The sequence below is a fragment of the Taudactylus pleione genome, unplaced genomic scaffold, assembly GCF_031769625.1.
Source record: "Taudactylus pleione unplaced genomic scaffold, aTauple2 ptg000026l, whole genome shotgun sequence".
NCBI classification, from domain to species: Eukaryota; Metazoa; Chordata; class Amphibia; order Anura; family Myobatrachidae; genus Taudactylus; species Taudactylus pleione.
The window spans coordinates 32,652,437-32,665,875 of NW_028284428.1; positions in this window are offsets into that span (position 1 = coordinate 32,652,437).

The window sequence follows — 13,439 nt, forward strand, 5'->3', positions numbered from 1 at the left end:
TCTATTTCTGTGTGCTGTGGAAAAATAAACCATCACTTTGGTTTCATCTGCTCGGTGTCTGGGCGATTGAGAGAACCCTGTATCCTCACATTATTATTTACAGTTCTTTAATTCAAATGATGAATTGGGTGTACATGCTATACAACAGTTATTGTGATCCATTGCAGATCACAAGATTGGCCAATGTATTGTATATTGTGTACCCACCTTAAGAAGTGACAGGAGATAGAGAAATCAAGTTCTTGGGATGGAGAAGGAGGGTGAGGGAGAACAAGGGTATAAGAGGGGAGATTAGCCAAGAGATCTGTGAAAACTATGGATGTGTGCCGACCCCATGTTTTGGTTTTTGATCTGGATCTGTATGTCCTTCGTGTTTTGGATCTGGATTTGGTTTTGCCAAAACCGCCCTTGCATGTTTTGGTTTTGGATCTGTATTTTTTCTAAAAAATCATAGAAACAGCTAATATCACATAATTTTGGCCTGTTTTTGTTCCTACAGTATTTTTAACCTCAATAAAATTTACTTACAGTCATTTCCAGTCAATTTTGACCACCTCACAGCTCACAATATTGATTCCATCCAGTTTAGGCCAAAAGGTTGCATCGAGCTAGCTGACTGACCATGCTAAGCGACAGCTTTGTGTGGCACTAACATGTGGCAGTTCAGCTTCCAAGATGGCACAGAGTGGCAGACAGGATGGCAGTTTAATAAACTATACAACCCCATAGTAAGTTTAAAAATCAAGAATGTTTTCATTCATCAAGAACTAGGCCAGAGGCCCGAGGGAGTTGGAGTCTGTTTATGGACTGAAGACAGGGAAAGTACGGAAGGATTGATTCGTTTTTAGTTTATATATATTTTAAGGTTTTGATTCATAAAAAAATTATGAGGGAAGATCAATGTAGGATCAAGTTCTTCAGTTCTTGAAGACATCTTTGATTTGGAGGATGATTTTTATACATCTAATAGAGATTCGGTGGCCTTACTTGTGGAGATGCTGCTAAATAGTACACACTGTACACAGATGTTTACTTTGGGCTCAGGGAGGTTGTTAGGGATAATGGGACCAAAACATAGGCATCTTTATAATGGATGCAAGGTGTGCGGTGCACAAGGGCCCCTGGGTTCAAGGGGGCCCATACCACACACCCTGCACACCCTGCATCCATGGTTAATATACATACCTCTCCACAGATTCTGATGTGCTACTCTACAGTGCCGGACCGGCGCTGCAGAGCAGCAAAAAATCACAGTAAAAAGGCGAAATATACTAAAGACAATACAACATAAACATACAACAATTATACCCAATACTAAACAGTATTGGTATATCACAAACAAAATATGTAAAAATACACTCAGGTCATAAATTAATCAGGGATAAATGCCATGGCACGCATTGAATGGAGAAATATCACAAACTGCAAATATAATCACAATCATAATTTCAATACCAAAACAATTAGGTCCTGTGAATGGGCCAATCGGTTTATGAATATTTTACCGTATAGTACAGAAAGAAGGTATAGTGAGGGGTGTTAAGAGTCCCGATTCATTACAGAGTTCTACTGCTTGCCATCATGCTATAGCAGAGAATGGAAAGTGAGAGACCCGTATGTCACAGTAGCCCCTCGAAAATAAAGAAAAAATCACGACCCTGTAGCAGGCATTCATTAAATTCCTTCCTCTGTCATACTATAATAGCATTGAACAGAAAGGAAGGAAAAAATTACTGGGCTGCAGGCGGGAAGTGAAAGAATATATAGTTGTAGTGTACCAATGATCAATATTAATTTATAGAGGTCCTTGTAAAATTACAATGTAGATACCATATAGTACAGAAAAATAGAAGTATGAGGTATAAGAAGCCTGGTCCATCAACGAGTTCTGCTGCTTCCCATCTTGCAATAAGCAGAGGCTGGGAGGTGAGAGACCCGTGTTTCACAGTAACCCCAAGAAAATTCAGACAATATCTAACCCCTTGAACAGACATTCATTTCTACCCCTTTATTGTTTTGCTACTGTGGCATTGGACAATAAAAAGGGGGAAGTTACTAGGCTGTAAGCGAGGAAAGATAGGAAATAAGATAAATTAACCTGGACCTGTATCAAGATGTAATCACACAAGACAATTAACTCTATTCAAAGAGAATGTAGTTACAGGTAATAGATAGTTAATCCTTATAAAGAAGGGGAGAGAGGGTTGGCAGGTTGTCAGTAAGCAAATAGCATCTCATGTTCTTAGCGTATTGCGGCTTATTGACAAATTTCTAGTTGCATACTGAAAGTATTTACCTATAAACACATAGATTTAAACACAATCCGCTTATATAACAATAAATGTCATTTACATTAATTAAAGGTAAAAAGCGGACCCTATGAGTGGTAGCTGTGAACACACATGAGCAAAAAGTGAAAAGTACTGTCTGGTTACAATACAGAAATGTAACAGCAGCCAAGTCTGCTATACTGCAGAATGTAGTAATCTGTATGTAGCCTAAATAGGGCACCAGAAATCTGTACTAGTATTAATTAGAGTCACTCACAGGCATATAATAGTTATAAGCAATACATCAATATAAGTATACAGCTGCTGCAGGTAGAGCATCAATGTCGTAAACGCTGTATATCGGAGAAACTCCAAACTATGATACAATAAAGAAATAGAGTCCCAAATATAACCTGAGTGTAGGGGTGTCCTACATCGTGCACATGCAGGGCACCCTGGAAACCAACGCGCGTTTCACCAGCAAGGCTTGATCACGGAAGAATCAGCTGCAAAATAGCTACAGGCTCCCACCGGTTATCTAGGGTCAGTGAGCCAATCGAGAGGCTGAAAGAGACGATTGACACCTATAACAGCCAATCATCAATGAGCTCAGTCACAAATAGACTGGCCAAATCAGATAGCAGGGGCGGAGTCAGGAACGGAGGCTTGTGCTGTTACGTCAGCAGCTTATCATGAGCTGTTCTCCCTGCGTGCATGCAGTGGAATGTAAATAATAAACACCAGCTCAGTAAGCTGCGTAGAGTGATTACAAGAACTAAATGTACAGAGGAAACGCATACATCTTCTAAAATAGATCGTTTAAGCAGGTAAATCAAATAAGTAGCAGTGGGAAAAATAATAGTAATAAAAGGACAAGTACAAAAGAGGAGAAAAAATATATATATATAACTACTGAGAAATAAAAAGTAGTGCAGAGCAGAAACGGAGGATAATGAAAAAAAAAAAACATTATTTATATATAAGTTACTGAATTACTAAGTCACCCAAATCAATATTACCTTGTGGAGATTAATTGGTTGTGGATTATACCAAAAATTCGAGTCCTAATACGATATTCTAGAAAGTTAAATATCCTTGTTAAAAATATAAATATATAGTTTAAAAAAATTTAATTTTAAAATTTTAAGATTTAGAAACTGAAAGGATTCATCTATATATCAAGGTGATATTATCCTAAAGTATAATATTAAATGCTATATAGTGAAAATAAAGTGAATAGTGTGTCCAAAAAACATATATATCCAGAATGACTGGAATAAATGCTTCGTAAATCTTAATAAAAAAGTTAATGATAAAATTAATAATAATAGTGCAAAGAGCTAAATACAAAAATTGTATAATTGTAAAAAATAATAATAATAATACATATAAAGTAAATAGTGAGAGCATAGTGAAAGGAGTGTAAGTAAAATACATAAGGTGAAAAATATTTATGTGAAAAATACGTAACTATAAATAATCTAATAAGGAATAATATATAGGTTAATGATGGAAAAACATCATTTAAATGAAAAAGGAGAAAATAAGTGAAGTAAAAAAGAAGAATCATCATACATTATCTAAGGGGTCAGAAATGGACTATAGCTGTTGTAATCATTGAGGCCACGTGGACCCATGGTCCCCAATCTGAAAATCCATTCTGTTTCTTTCTTCAATAGAGTATTGGTTAAATCACCTCCTCGGATACCCATATGGATTCTGTCAAGACCAAACACTTTCAGGTTTTTAGACTCCCCATTGTGTTTGAGATGAAAGTGTCGGGCTACTGACGAGATTTTCTTCATTTTTAACAAATCCGTTTTGGCATTTCTGATATTACTGATGTGTTCTAAGACACGTACTAAGTTCTAAGACTTCTGGTGGTCATTCCCACATATCTTAGGCCACAATCGCAGAATAGACAGTAAACTACTCCAATGACCTTACAGTTCATAAATCTATGTATCTGTAATCTGTTGCCATATTTGTCTATGACCTTGTTAGTTTTGAAAATGTGAGTGCAGACCTTACATTCCCCACAAGGATAAGTACCCGTGAGCTTAGGAGTTTTCCTCTTGAAGTTCTCAAAATGGCTGTGCACCAAATGCTCTGAGATTCTTGGCACGTCTCCAACTCATCGAGACAGATGAACCTAGATGTTTTCCCAAATTTGGATCAGAGAGGAGAATAGACCAGTGTTTTTGTAAAATGTTTTTGATGTCACGCCATTCCTTGCAATAGTCTCCTATAAATCTGACATTTTTAGTTTTCTCTGGGATTTTCCTGGAGGGGAAGATGAGGTTATCCCTGTTGGTCTGTTTTGCAAGAAATCTTGCTTTTTTAATCATACGATGGCTGTAACCTCTCTTAAGAAGTCTTTTGGTCATTTCTTTACTCTAAGGAAGATGGAATCATCAGAACAGTTACGTCTAAGTCGTAAGAATTCCCCTTTCGGGAGGTTAGTAATTGTGGGAGGAAAGTGGCAGCTTGTTCGATGTAAGGTGCTATTGGTAGCCGTTTTTTTCCTATAAAGATCTGTAGTGATCTCACCTGTATTGTTTTTATTTATTCTCAGATCAAGGAAAGTAATGGTTTCATTGCTTACAGTATCTCCCAAGTAAATTTTAGGTTTAATTCGTTGTCATTGAGGGAATGTATGAAATCCATGAAGTCTTGTTTACTGCCTTTCCAGATGACAAGAATATCATCAAAGTAGCGTAGCCACTGTACAATATGTAGCGTGTGTACATCATTGGCTTCAGCAAAAACCACTTCCCTTTCCCACCACCCTAAAAAAATGTTGGCATAAGTAGGGGCACAAGTCAAACCCATCGCTGTGCCCCTTGTCTGTAGGTAGAACTTGTTTTGAAAAATGAAGTAGTTTCTGTGTAACACAAAGTGCAGAAGGTCAATTAGAAAATTAGAGAATTCTCCATCTCCTCTCATAGTCAAAAAGTATCGAACTGCCTGTATCCCATCTTGATGTCGTATGGACGTATACAGGGATTCAACATCTATCAATATCAAGAGATGATGTTGTTCCATCCTGATATCATTTAACTTCTGAAGAACATCCATCGTATCCTTCAAATATGAAGGTAACGTCAGTACAAATTCTCTCAAATGTAAGTCAATAAATCGACTCGCTTGTTCTGTAAGACCATTGATCCCTGCCACAATGGGTCTCCCAGGAGGATTCTTGTTGTCTTTGTGTACTTTGGGGAGTACATAAAATGTGGGAACCTTCGGATTATGTACTTGTAGAAATTCCAGTTCTTGTTTAGTAATAGCTCCTTTCCTCAAGCCATCATTTATGAGTCTATCATAGAACCACAGATAGTTATCTGTAGGGTTGAAGAGTAAGGGTTGGTAACAGGAAGTATCCTGTAGCTGTCTCATTACTTCTTTTAAATTCATTTCTTTGGGCCACAATACTATATTGCCTCCCTTGTCGGAGGGTTTAATAATAATGTGGTCCCATTCCTGTATTTCTTTCAGTGCTGTTCTCTCCTCCCTAGTGATATTCTGTACCGAGTGGCGAGCTTTACGATTTGTCTCATAAAGTGTGTCTAGATCCTTAGATACCATTTTCACAAATATTTGTACTGCGGGTGAGATATTGTCTTGTGGGAAGAAGGTAGACTTCTTCTTACAAGTCGGTCTACATAAATTGGAAATACAGTCTGCATTACCGGAAGAGTCAGTTACGAGCTCCTCCAATATTTCAAGGGTTAGCAGATCTTCCTCGGAATCTAAAGAAACTGGATGAGAAATATCCCTTATAGTCTGAACTTTATATTCCTCTGATGCTTTCTTTTGAATAGAAAATAATTTTTTGAGGAGTAATTTCCTACCAAAGAGATGTAAATCTTTTTCCAAAGAGAATCTATTAAGACAAACTCAGTCCTTTCTTAAGAAGTGAGATTTGCGATGATGACAGTAGTTGATCTGATAGATTAATGATCTCTAATTCATCATCTTTGAAATCTTGATTCATATTCATTTGTTTAACCTTGAGGACTGTCTCTGCGGTAATGGGGAATCTCATATTGATCGATCTCATCCTCTTTTTGCACCCCCTCCTCGTCCTCCTCCTATACGGTACCTTCCCTTTACCTCTCTGCTGTCCCCTAAAAAAGGGACCGTAGATTTAGATGGAAGTGGGGTAGATTCTTTAGAATGAGAATCAACTTCAGAGGACGAATAATGCGAGTCGTAGTTGCACTGCTTAAATTGATTCATTTTGTTTAAGCGACTCCATTTAAAAATTCTACCTGTTGCAAAATCTCTTTTGTCCCATGTAAACTTTATTCATTTCCGTTCCATTATCTGTTTCTCAAGTTCATCAAGATCCTTTCTACTTTTGTCGAAACATTTTTGAAAGTGGTTATCTTGTTCCCATGGAGTCAGCTTTTTACCTAGACTTTCTATTTCCTTGTCACACTCCTCTAATACCAGGAGATTATGTATGATGAGAATAGTCATAAGGTCTTGTGAGCATTTTAAAAGGGACAATTCCCATTCTTTCTGGAGATTATCAATTATCAAATTGAAATTAGGGAAAATCTTAGGTCTCAGACCCCGTGGTGCAATTTTCTGTTTTTGATAATTTTCCAAAGTAGTTAAATCCAAATTGACTTTTAATTGTTTCTGTAAAAGATGTTTGAGTTTGTTAAAATCCTCTTCCCAGTTGGTATTGGGGGATTCATCTGATAAATCAGTTGGGAAAATCAGACTGAGATCCTCTTGTGTCCTCCGTTTTGTTGTTAACTCATTTTTAAGAATAAAGGTGGCCATTATGCTGTTTGATAAATAGATAAACTTATTACTATTGTTTTCACAATGTCCTAATTTAAATGCCAGAACTTAAAACACTTTATAATAAATGTAAATAGCGGTTAATGCTGTGCTGGTGAGTGTCACTGACCCTAGATAACCGGTGGGAGCCTGTAGCTATTTTGCAGCTGATTCTTCCATGATCAAGCCTTGCTGGCGAAACACGCGTCGGTTTCCAGGGTGCCCTGCATGTGCACGATGTAGGACACCCCTACACTCAGGTTATATTTGGGACTCTATTTCTTTATTGTACCATAGTTTGGAGTTTCTCCCATATACAGCGTTTACTACATTGACGCTCTACCTGCAGCAGCTGTATACTTATATTGATGTATTGCTTATAACTATTATATGCCTGTGAGTGACTCTAATTAATACTAGTACAGATTTCTGGTGCCCTATTTAGGCTACATACAGATTACTACATTCTGCGGTATAGCAGACTTGGCTGCTGTTACATTTCTGTATTGTAACCAGACAGTACTTTTCACTTTTTGCTCATGTGAGTTCACAGCTACCACTCATAGGGTCCGCTTTTTACCTTTAATTAATGTAAATGACATTTATTGTTATATAAGCGGATTGTGTTTAAATCTATGTGTTTATAGGTAAATACTTTCAGTATACAACTAGAAATTTGTCAATAAGCCGCAATACGCTAAGAACATGAGATGCTATTTGCTTACTGACAACCTGCCAACCCTCTCTCCCCTTCTTTATAAGGATTAACTATCTATTACCTGTAACTACATTCTCTTTGAATAGAGTTAATTGTCTTGTGTGATTACATCTTGATACAGGTCCAGGTTAATTTATCTTATTTCCTATCTTTCCTCGCTTACAGCCTAGTAACTTCCCCCTTTTTATTGTCCAATGCCACAGTAGCAAAACAATAAAGGGGTAGAAATGAATGTCTGTTCAAGGGGTTAGATATTGTCTGAATTTTCTTGGGGTTACTGTGAAACACGGGTCTCTCACCTCCCAGCCTCTGCTTATTGCAAGATGGGGAGCAGCAGAACTCGTTGATGGACCAGGCTTCTTATACCTCATACTTCTATTTTTCTGTACTATATGGTATCTACATTGTAATTTTACAAGGACCTCTATAAATTAATATTGATCATTGGTACACTACAACTATATATTCTTTCACTTCCCGCCTGCTGCCCAGTAATTTTTTCCTTCCTTTCTGTTCAATGCTATTATAGTATGACAGAGGAAGGAATTTAAAGAATGCCTGCTACAGGGTCGTGATTTTTTCTTTATTTTCGTGGGGCTACTGTGACATACGGGTCTCTCACTTTCCATTCTCTGCTATAGCATGATGGCAAGCAGTAGAACTCTGTAATGAATCGGGACTCTTAACACCCCTCACTATACCTTCTTTCTGTACTATACGGTAAAATATTCATAAACCGATTGGCCCATTCACAGGACCTAATTGTTTTGGTATTGAAATTATGATTGTGATTATATTTGCAGTTTGTGATATTTCTCCATTCAATGCATGCCATGGCATTTATCCCTGATTAATTTATGACCTGAGTGTATTTTTACATATTTTGTTTGTGATATACCAATACTGTTTAGTATTGGGTATAATTGTTGTATGTTTATGTTGTATTGTCTTTAGTATATTTCGTCTTTTTATGGTAATACTCTTATTCTCAGCACTTTTGCACCATTTTTCATGTCTGTATGTTATGTTAGTCTGTTTTAGCTAGAATTTATTAAAAGTTATATTTTATTATTACATACTTACCAGCTATAATGAGTGCGCCGTTATAGAGTCTTGGATTTGGTCCTTGGACCTCTTCCCCTTTTCCTTTGTTCCATATTGAATTACTCTGAGCAGCACCACCACAATTCCATTTAATTATTTATTAATTTGGATCCATAGGAACACTGTGAGTATAGCCTGTTTTCTTCCCCCTTTTTTCTTACATAGAAGAATATACTCTTTGATTTTCCTCTATAATTATATGGTGATCTTGTCGCTTGTGCGGTGAGTGTCTTTTTTTCCCTTTTTCCCCATTCTTATCCCTTTATTTGACCAGCAAAAAAATCACTAAGAAAATTGCAGCGGCCACTTTCTCTGTGCTCTATACATGCGCAGAAAAGATGTCCCTGGGAAAATAGGTGTGGGCGCCATTTTTCCGGTTACCCGAGCATGCGCAGTAGATTCTGGCATGAAGCCAGAATCTACCACACTCAGTGCGCTGACAGAGAGGAGGGGGTCCAAATGGAGGCAGACCACAAGCCGCCTCCTCTCTTAAAATGCCCCTGGACCAAAACTTGCTGTTTATAAGTGCAAGCAGCCTGTAGCTCTCTGGCTGAACTACAACTCCCAGCATCCGTTCTGTTTGCCGGACCTACTGGAAGTTATTTGTCAACAACGGGTGGTGTGCCTCAGGTTACCTCAGCCTGCTTTACACACTGTATGTAACATGTAAATATGTATGTAATGTGACAAATATATACAACTAATTTCTGTATTAAACGTATTTGCACTTTATTGCACACATCCCGACAGGAAGATGTTCTGTGCTGCTGCTTATATTTCTGGTCTCTCTCATGACACCCATCTACATTATCCAGTTATTTATCTTAGAGTCACCTACTTACAAAAGAGGCAGGTGTTTATTGAGCTGAACCATTATTTATAACAGCCTATCAATTCACTGGGTAAATTTGAAAATGTACCATGTTTTGCCCACCCAATCAACTTGGTGGTTCAGAATTTGTTTTTAAAATGAAAGGGGCATACAGGAGATGCTGTCTCTAGCCATAAAAATTGCTGGACATTTTTGGCATTCAGCAACCACATGTAGAAGATTTCAGCAGCTGTGGCAGTTCAACTTCCAACATGGCACATCAGGAAACAAATGTTTTTTTTTATTAATCAAGACTGAGGCCTGAGGGAGTTGGAGTATATATGTAGTTGAAGGCAGGAAAAGAAAGGGTTGATTTGTAGTAAATTTAATTTAAGTTTTGGATTCTGAAGCAAATTGATGAGGGAGGGAGGAGGGAAGTAATTTACAAATAAATGTGACTCATTCACATCAGTCCTTGCCCCAGTTAATCTCTTTGGTGGTTCCGCATTTTTTTTTAAAAATGAAAGGGGCATGGGTCAAATGCCTTATGTGGCCATTAAAACTTCTGGACATTTTGGCATTCATCAACCACATGTAGAAGACTTCAGTGGCTGTGGCAGTTCAATTACCAACATGGCACATCTAGGAAAGAGAATGGCACTGCAGTGGCAGAAAAGATGACAGTATAATAAACTATAACAATGATGTTTGTCATCTACACAAAAAGACAGTCCACAATCCCCCAAATAACACATAATACAAAGAAAAGAGGTGCAAAATGAAATTGTCTTTAGGGTCCTCCCACCAACAGGAGTAATGCTGTTGTCGCACCTGCCCATTGCGATTCTTGAATGGGTGGATGAACTATTAGTGTGGCAGTACACAAAATGGAAGCTCTGAGCAGAAGGGGGCAGATAAATTTTAAAGTCTGGTACTAAACTTCTCTTATCATTGTGCTTCTGGAATTATGTATGGGAAGGCTGGGAGGGAAGGAGGGAGAACATCTCCAGATACCATCACAAAATAGCCTCTCCATTTGGAGTTTGAGCTGTATCTGACCAAACATGGCTGTTATGATCAAGGAAAGCCAAGCCCACCAGGTTGGTATCTACAAATCAAAGTTGAAAAATGGCATAAGAGTATTTTGCAAGTATGCCAATTTGTGATTTTATTTGACATAAATACAGTATGAAACAAAAAAAAAGTAAGCGTCAGAGCAACAGCACAAAAGCACAGCAGTTTAGAAAATATAGGACATGTATGAAACATTTGACACACATCAGTGGCTGACAGGATGGCAGTTTAATAAACTATAAAATTAAAAATGCCAGACAGCAATGTCCCAAAAAGCACATAATGCAAAGAAAAGAGGTGCAAGACAGAATTGTACTTGGGCCCTTCCACCCACCCTTATGTTGTATATATTAAACAAGACATGCACAGTTTAACAAACCAATCACTTCAGCAACAGGGACTGCCCAATGTGGCAGAAGCGATAGATTTGTTTGGACCCTCACAAAACAAGATACCAACAACTGGCAATGCTCTCTCCATGCACAAACTGGCTATACATAGGCAAGATGTTGTCGCCATCATCATTCAATGCCTCACCCTCATCAGTGTGTACAGTACATCATTTTCACACAATATTAATTCATCCCCGCTGGAATCCACCATTACAGCCTCAGGTGACTCTGTAATTTTTGGATGTAATTGGCGGTAAAGGTCTTCCTCATTGCATTTGTAGTTCCTTTTGATGAACATCATCTTTTCCACATTTTCTTCGCTGATAAGGTTCCCGGCTGTCCTGAAAACTCTTTCTGAGTACACACTGGAGGATGGGAAGCTCAAATAAAGCAAAGCCAGTTTGTTCAAGGGCCTCCAAATTGCCACTTGAGCTGACAATTTGCTTACCAACAGCTCTTTGCATCTCTTCAGATCTGTGTCCATTGGGAAGACAGACACAACGTAGAGGATGGTCGCCAAAATGTATTGATCCGATTGGAAGTTCCTGACAACTCTCGGATCCTGGTAAAGCAACAAGTCTGTCATACAGATGTGTCCTCATACACCTTTCCTTTTTTGCTTCATTTGGCGTGAGATGCCAGCACGGCTAAGATGCTCCACGACGAGAAGCAATTAGATAGATCCCAATTTTTTTTTCTTGCAAAAGTGTTTGTATTAAGTATCAAGTATCAGATTAAAGTAGCACATTTTTTGAAAAATCACAAGGCGTGGCTAATTCGCAGATTTAAAGGCATTGCACAGTTGGTCATATGGCTAGATTTTAGGAAAGGTGTATTTCAGCTCTTCCTTCAGTTTCTCAAGCTGCTTTTCCAATAAGGGGAACTACCTTACTTAAGCTGGCAGTGCCTGAACTCACTTCACAGGTGACTGCTTCGAAGGGTATCAGCACTTTGCACAACACAGAAAATATTATTCACTGAGATTGACTAAGGTACATTCCCCCTCCTCTTCCTATGTCATAGTTCGTTGTGTAGCTTTGGATGGCTTTTTGCTGTTCCTCCATCCTCTGAAGCATATAAAAGTGAGTTCCACCTGCAATCTTCTACATGCACCTGCTGAATGGCGAAAATGTCCAGACAATTTGCCAGCCACAGAGAGCATCTCCTGCTCGACCCTGTCATTTTAAAAAAAAAGTTAAAAGATAATATTGTGAGCAAAACATGAGACATGTTGGAATTCACCCAGCTGTAATGCTGTAATAGTGGTGTTGTCAAAAATCACAAATCCTGAGGAGAGTCCAATCGGGTGAAGCCATTTTGCAATGACTTTCTTGAGTTTTTCTAAGAGGTTGTCAGCGGTATGACTTTTAGTGAAACCGGTTAAACACAGAGTAGCCTGCCTCTGGATGAGCTTCTGTTTCTTAGATGCTACTGCTGCTGCTGCTGCTATTGGTGCTGCTGAAGGCATTACACCCACCCAGTTGGCTGTTAGTCATGTAATCTTGTGTTTGCCCTGTTCTTCTTGTACAGATATCTGTGGTTAAGTGGACTGTGGGTACAACAGCATTTTGGAGGACACTAATTAAGATTTTTTTAATGTCCCTGTACAGTCTGGGAATTGCTTTTCTAGTGAAGTGAAATCTAGATGGGATTTGGTAGCAGGGACACAGGATCTCAATTAACTGTTAAAAACCCACTGCACTAATGGCGGATATCGGACGCACATCTGATACCAGCATAGATGTTATGGCGTCAGTGATCCACTGTGCAACTGGGTGACTGCTGTCATACTTGCTCCCCCTTGAAAAGGATTGTTTAACATTAACCTTTATGTACTGCATCCCAAGCCACTTTATGGACAACACAGCATCATCCCTTTATGTACTGCAGCCCCCACCCCTTGATGGTACTGCAGCCCCAGCCCCTTGATGGACAGGACAAAACAGCAGCACCCCTTTATGTACTACAGCCCCACTTTTTGTAGTGCAGCCCCAGCCCCTTTATGGACAACACAGCAGCAGCCCTTTATGTACTGCAGCCACAGCCCCTTGATGATACTGCAGCCCCAGCCCCTTGATTGACAGGACAACAGTGACAGCAGCCCCAGCCCAACAACACTGCACCATTGAGAAGTTGAGAACACATGCACAGACAGAGCAGCACAGAGCACGTCTGTTCTGTACACTCTCCACAGCCAGAGTGAAAATGGCACCGATCATCGGGACCTTTATAGAATCCAAAACCTGCGAGAATCCGACAGTGGGATGATGACA